Source organism: Ambystoma mexicanum, chromosome 6p (assembly GCF_040938575.1).
Source record: "Ambystoma mexicanum isolate Mex_15411 chromosome 6p, UKY_AmexF1_1, whole genome shotgun sequence".
NCBI classification, from domain to species: domain Eukaryota; kingdom Metazoa; phylum Chordata; class Amphibia; order Caudata; family Ambystomatidae; genus Ambystoma; species Ambystoma mexicanum.
In genome coordinates, this window is record NC_090935.1 from 17196511 (window position 1) to 17203864 (window position 7354).

Below are 7354 nucleotides of genomic sequence, written 5' to 3' on the forward strand. Positions count from 1 at the left end.
ACTGTAGTGATAGGCCTGTAGTTTGTGGGAATGGCCAGGTCTAGGGATTGTTTTTTTAGGAGGGGGAGGACCCATGACTGTTTCAAATTGTCGGGTATAGAGTGGGTGGAGAAGGATAGGTTAATGAGTTTGGAGATGAAGGGTGAGAGGTCTCTTGCTGCGTCTTTGATGATCTGGGCAGGGCAGCTGTCCCCTTTGCAATTAGAAGGCTTGAGGGATGCTATAATTTTTGGGACTTCCGGTATGGTGACCTTTCTGAATGTGAAGCCAGTGGTGGTGTTAGTAGGGGTAGATGTGCTGAGGGTGGATGGGTTGCTGTTAGATAGTTGTAGTCGTTTAGCCTCGATTTTGGTTTGAAGGCTGATAATTTTGTTGACAAGGGCCGATTGGACGCTGGCGCACCAGGGCTGGTCTTTCATGCAAGTGTCTATTGGAGGGTTGGGGTTTTCTAACTCCTTCAGGATGGTGAAGAGTTCTTTAGCAGAGGATTCTGCTTTGTCAATTCTCACATTATAGACTTCCTTCTTAGTGCGGATTATCTCTTTTTTGTAAAGGGAGGAGATAGTCAGGAGATTGGTTTTGTTTTCGACTGAGGGTGTAGTTTTCCATATAGTTTCCAGTTTGGCCTTCTTCTTTCTGAGGATTTTAAGTTCGGGGGTGAACCAGGAATTTAGATGCGCTCTAGGTTTGCCTTTGCGTAACTTTAGGGGGGCCACGACATCAATGGCGTTAGTCATGGCGTCATTGTAGGTGTTGACTAGGAGGCTGAGGTCTGCAGTGACAGGGAGCGAGTTGAGGATGGGGAGAACTAGTGGTGTGATGGTGTCCGCCGAAATGTTGTGCTTGTTTCTAGTTAGACAGGCGGGTGCGAGAGGGCAGTGTTTAGGATTAGAGTTGTTGATGCTGATGTCAAAAGGTATGAGGAAGTGGTCTGTCCATGCAAGAGGTTGGGGTATTTTGCAGGTAATGTCACAATTATGGGCTGCGACCCAGTCGATGGTTCTGCCCTTCTGATGGGTCGGCAGTGTGTTGATTTGGGTATAGTTATGCTCAGATAGGGCGTTAGCGAGGGATGAGGCAGGAGTGTCATTAGGGTCATTGAACCCAAGGTTAAAGTCTCCTAGAATGATATTTTGTGAGAGAGGTTTGGAATTCTCAGCTATAAGTGAAGTAATATCTTCCTCAAAGGTACCTGTGGGACCTGGGGGTCTATATATTAGTTGCGAGGTAATTGTACTCTTAGGGGTGGTTTGTATTTTGATGGTGAGATGCTCGCATGATTCTAGAGGAGGGGAAGTGATAGATCTGAGGTCAAGTGTGGATTTGAAGATGAATGCTACACCTCCTCCGCGCGCATTAGGTCTATCCGCTCTAAGGATAGAGTAGTTGTTGGGTACAGCAAGTGATAAGTGGGGTCCTGCTGCCTCGTGTAGCCATGTTTCTGTAATAGTCAGCAAGTCGAGGTCAGTTGAGAGGATAGTGTCAGTGATTTCAGTGGAATGAGCGACAAGGGATCTGACATTCAGTAGAGCTCCTTTCAGAGATGCAATATTGGTAGTATTAGTACCGTTCTTATTGGTCTCCTTGATCTTGGGTTTTGTGGGCAATTTGCTGGGTGTAATGTTGAGTCGCGAGCCAAGTCTGTTATTGCGGGTTAAGAGGTCTGGGTAGGCTGCTGGCCAGTAGCCTGGTAGTTTGGACTGGTTAGTGTTGGTGACCGTGCAGTCATTTTTTGGAGGGCTAGGAGTGTTAAGAGAGGTACTGACTAGTGTAAGGCTAGTTGTGATCGTGTGAAGTCTGTGGACGTCAAGGGGGAAAGGTGGTAGGGTGGGCAGAAAAGGTGTGGGACATGGGATGGGGTAGTGTCTTGGACAGCCAATTTTGGCAAGTCCATTGTTAAGTGATATGTAGCTGTTAGAGCTACAAGGTATATTGTTGTTCAGGACACAGAATGGGAACATAATGAGAGTGAGCCAAGAGGGCATGCTTGTAAGTATTGGGTGGTAAGAGGGCTGGGCGCAGGCAGGCGGGCACTATAGGCGAGTCGCAGTCAGGTTCACCTTAGCTGATAAGAGGCAGAGGGTATACTACTTCAGATGTTGCTAGTGGGTGCAAGGTGGGCTAGTTTAGCTTTGGATATTAAATGCAAGAATGGCCAGGTTCAACTTTGCTAGTACATTGCATAAAAAGGGCTAGTTCAACTTAGGTAGTACAGCTGTGAGGAGCCCCCCTCGCCCATCCTTGCTGTGAGGAGCCCCCCTGACCCATTCCTGCTGTGAAGAGCCCCCCTCGCCCATCCCTTCTGTGAAGCGGTCCCCCCTCGCCCATCCCTTCTGTGAAGCGGTCCCCCCTCGCCCATCCCTTCTGTGAAGCGGTCCCCCCTCGCCCATCCTTGCAGTGAAGTGTCCCCCTTCGTCCATCTCTGCGGAAAAGAGGTCCCTCCTCGCCCATCTCGAGTACGAAAAGCCTCCCTCACCCATCCCTGCTGCAAAGAGGTCCCCCCTCGCCCATCCTTGCTTCGAAGAGGACCCCCTCGCCCTTCCCTGCTGCGAAGATGTCCCCCCTCGCCCATCCCTGCTGCGAAGATGTCCCTCTTGCCCATCCCTGCTGCAAAGAGGTCCCCATTCGCCCATCCCTGCTGCAAAGAGGATCCCCCTCGGCCATCCCACCGTGAAGGGAGGATAGCTCAGTGGCAACACGTGGGTCTTGGAAGCAAGACCATGCTGAGCAACACTGGTTTGAATCCCGGATCCGTGCTTAAAATCAACCTCGGGTATTAAGCGCATTATAAATACCTGCACTTGCACGATCTGAATGTACAAGGCCTAGTAGGATCGTTTCCCTCCTCCCGCACCCCTTGCCTTGTGGCGCCTTGAGACACACACTTGTATAGGCGCAATACAAATGAACATTAAAATAAAATCCCTGCTGCAAAGAGGTCACCGCTCGCCCAACTCTGCTGCAAAGAGGCCACCCCGACCCATCTCGGATGCGAAGAGCCCACCTCGCCTATCCATGCTGCGAAGAGGTCCTCCTCGCCTTTCCCTGCTGCGAAGAAGTCCCCCTTCGCCCATCTCTGCTGCGAAGAGTACCCCCTGACCCATCTCGGGTGCGAAGAGCCCACCTCGCCTATCCATGCTGCGAAGAGCCCACCTCGCCTTTCCCTGCTGCGAAGAAGTCCCCCTTCGCCCATCTCTGCTGCGAAGAGTACCCCTTGCCCATCCCTGCTGTGAAGAGGTCCCCCTCGCCTTTCCCTGCTGCGAAGAGTACCCCTTGCCCATCCCTGCTGCGAAGAGTACCCCTTGCCCATCCCTGCTGCAAAGAGTACCCCTTGCCCATCCCTGCTGCGAAGAGTACCCCTTGCCCATCCCTGCTGTGAAGAAGTCCCCCCCCCTTGCCCATCTCGGCTGCAAAGAGCCTTCCTTGCCTATCTCGGCTGCAAAGAGCCTCCCGCCCAACCCAGCAATACGCCTGCCCCCATGCCAAAACATAGGTCACACAATGAAGCGTACACCACCTCTGATGACACTCTACACTAAAGTTCCCTAAATACCACACTAACCCACCGCAGATAAACCAACCTGGGTATAGCTTCAAAATGTGTACTATACAAGAGTCAATAACATAGCATTGAAGGGCATAGCAGAAAGATTTTCCTGTGGGGCTGTACTCCAGGAGGCACAAACAACTTTGATTACTGGCAGCAACTGTGGAGGAAATTGGTGTTGGGTCTGTCAGTCATTCCTCTGAAGTTGAATCTCTTCTCCGTGGACTGTTTTGTATTGTATTGTTTATATAGCGCCTATACACAGGAAAGTGTATAGCGCTCAAGAAGGGTTAGGGACAAGGGGAGAAAACAGTCCCTCAGAGCCCTTGAATTTTGGAGACGATAATAGACTGCACAGGCAGAGTAAGTGCGTAAAATACATTTAACAGTTGAGACACAGAAAATAGGCCTGACGGCGATTCTGCAGTTTGACCAGTTCAAATTATGGGGAGAGGACAGCGGACAACAGAACAAATAGACGATCTTTAGGCAAATTGCATTTGGATTGTGTAAGTGCATAGACGTAACAGGAGGAGGATGTCCAAATTCACCCAGTCGGTGGAGACTGGGGTAACTGCAGAGAGAGCCACTCTCTTGGGTTATTTGTAAGTGCCGTGAAGGTGGGTGGGTGTAGGGCCCTGAGGCAAGTGCGATAGAGAACGGGTGGGAGACCAGTGAGAGTCTGCGGTACACCGGGTGGCCAGTCAGCAAGCTGTAAGGAAGAGGAGGGAGAGATGGAGAGAGCGGAGAACTAGGTTAGCAGGGAAGAGGGAGCACGAAGGAAGAGAAGAGGAAGATCTTGAGGAGTTTCTGGAACTTAAGAAGGTCATGCTCAAGATGGAGGGCGGCAGGGCGGCTATTCCAGAGGGAGGCACCTGCTGAGGATAAGGATCTTCCTCCACATCTCTGCTTGGAGAACCGGCTCACTCGCAGAAAGTTGGAGGTAGATGAGCGTAGGGCTCCTGAGGGACAGTATTTAGGTAGGCAGCATTGCAGGTAGGTAGGTCCCAGGCCCCAGAAAGCCTTGTGGACAATGCAGAGGGTCTTAATCCTTGCAGCCACGTGGAGTCAGTGAAGGGATTTCAGCACCAGAGAGATGCCGTCCCTGGGCTTGAGGCCGAGGATAAGTCTCGCAGTTCTGTTCTGGATGAGTTGCCGAGGGCGAAGGGCCGAAGAAGGGAGGTTGAGGAAGAGGCTGGTGCAATAGTCCAACCTAGAGAGAACCAAGGCTCTGGAGACAGTGAGCCGCTGGGGGAAAGTCAGAAAAGGTAGAGTACTTCTGAGGAGGTGTAGTTGATAGTTAGACTTTTTAGAGATGTAAGAGAAGGAGAGAGTGGAGTCGAAGATGACCCTGAGCTTTATTGCCTCGCATGAGGGTGCGGGCACAGGGCCAAGGGAGGCCGGCCAGAGTGCAAGTGGAAAAGCAGGGGTCCCAATGAGAATGATCTCAGTCTTACTGGCATTGAGGCAGAGGTCATTTGCAGCGCACCATGACTGAATAGCAGACAGTCAGATATGAGTGAGGAGGAGGAGGCGGTTGAGGGTAGCCTGAAAGATAGTTGTGTGCCATCTGCGTAACACTGGAAGTTAGAGGTGAAAGTGGCAATGACACGTGCCAAGGCAGCCATATAGATGTTGAAGAACCAGGGGGAGAGGTTAGATCCCTGAGGAACGCTACAGGTTGCGAGAGCAATAGTCAAGAGAAAGGCTCTGAGTTCCACCTGGGATGGGTGGTCGGATAGAAAGGAGATTAACCACGCCAGAGCCTGACCTGTGATTCCCAGGGTGTCATGGAGACGTGCGAATGGGTTCTTGTGGTTAACCGTGTTAAAGGCAGAGGAGAGGTCAAGGAGAAAGGGGACAGAGGGAATGTAGGTGTCAATATTTGAGAGCAGGTCTTCGCGGGTGTTAGAAGGTGGTGGAACTCTTTCTCTGACATCCTGCCCCTGCCCCATCCCAGCTGGTTGGGACAGACTGCATTCGAAGGAGGGTTGCAAGAAATCTGGCTGAAAAGGATAGCTGTCACTATAAGAGCTTGCAAAGTACTGGAAGTCTTTTATGTGCTTGTGTCCCCATCACAGATTCTCTCCACTTCAACCCCCAGTTTCTGTTTTTGTGATTATGAGGCAGGTCAGGTTTTGCGGCGCTCTTTGACACTCAATCTTTACTGGGCATTGCTTCCACTCCTTTTTATTTTTGCTTGGTGTTTTTTTTCTTTTCTTTCAGGCGAGGTACCTCCCTTTGATCCATATGGTATATACTACGAGCTTCAAACAATACATCCGGTGTTGGAAGCAGTTCTCGGTGGGTGATCTCCTCTTGCCTACATCCGAAGCCTGGAAATCCATCACCGGGTAAGTTTGTGTGTGTGCTACAGTAGAATCAGGGTTCAAAATGTGCATTCACCTCTAGCCATTGGCTGGTTATATTTGACTTTTGGTGAGTAAGACATGATGCGCTTGTGTATGTGTAGAATTCAGGTGGCAAGTGATTATTTTATAGCTGGCTAGTTGCTTGCAACTTGTATTTTTTCACCCTGGTAGAATTCACCTGAGGTCTCTCTGTAGCCGTCTTCTTCCATGACATAGCGCGGGCAACGTCTCTTCAGGTGGGGCATGTTTTTATTCAGCACCCTCTTTCGGTACCAAGGTGAAGACCGCATTCCCAGTTTAGGGGTTCGGTTGTACCAAGGTGAAGAAGCATTTCCAGTTTAGTGGTTAGGTTGGGAAGAATCCACGGAATTCATCTCTTCGCAAGAGGGAGACAACCCTTTGGGACCAGGGTGATGAGCCTGATACTCTTAACACCCCCTTTATGGGACATAACACCCCCTTTATGGGACAAGTAACACTAAAGCAGGGATTTATTAACCTCCCTTTAACACAGAGTCCCAATTGTTTATTGGCTAAATGGTTGTTACTAATGTGGATACTTTGTATGACCCTTTTCTAATGGATGGTATGGCTTCTGACCCCACTGTGATGACCTCTTCATACGAATTACTGAAACAAACTATTGGCCAATCTTCTTACAGAGTGTACATAAACTAGTGAGACCGACATCGAGAGAGAAGGAAATCCCACAGAGTAAGCCTCTGGAGCCGAATCCCTCCCAAGAGGCAGCAGTGCGTAGCCAGCGTGCAGAGCGAAGACTTAGAGGATCCCACGAGAGGTTGGCTGCTCCTGTGTGTACTGAGCAGCAAAGACTCAACCGCCAAAGAAGCCCAACAGCGACAGGTGTGGTTGACCAGTGCTGGAAGCAAAGGACACTGAGGACCCATCGAACACTGATGGGAAGAGGCGGATGTGACGGAGAGAGGCCTAAGAGTGCAAAGGAAACCTATACGCAGTTTCACAATAGCTGAGAATGCCCCCCCATAGGAATGCTGCAGCAGTGTACAAGAAAGACTTAACGAAAGCCTGAAACAGAGAACATACCCCAAGCCAGGATGTGGAAACCAAAATCTGAGCCAAGGTGAAAGCCAAGATATCCCAGGAAGGTTGAGGAAGCTGATGCCCCACCAAGGGGTGAAAGACATTACCTGTCACCATAATACAGACAACTACAGATAATTAGACCCTCTAACCTTGGCGGTAAAGGACAAACCTGAAGTGTGAACTGTACTGTCTGGGACAATAGATAAGTGCTTTTGGGTGAGGCTCAGGATCAAGCACCATCATGAAAAGAGGAAGACTAAAAAGACAACTGGAACTATATAACTAGGCACAGGGCCTGAAAGAAACCCAAGAGAAGTTTGGGTGGGGATCCAAAACCTTCCACCATTTTCCAAATTAAGGAAGAGACAGC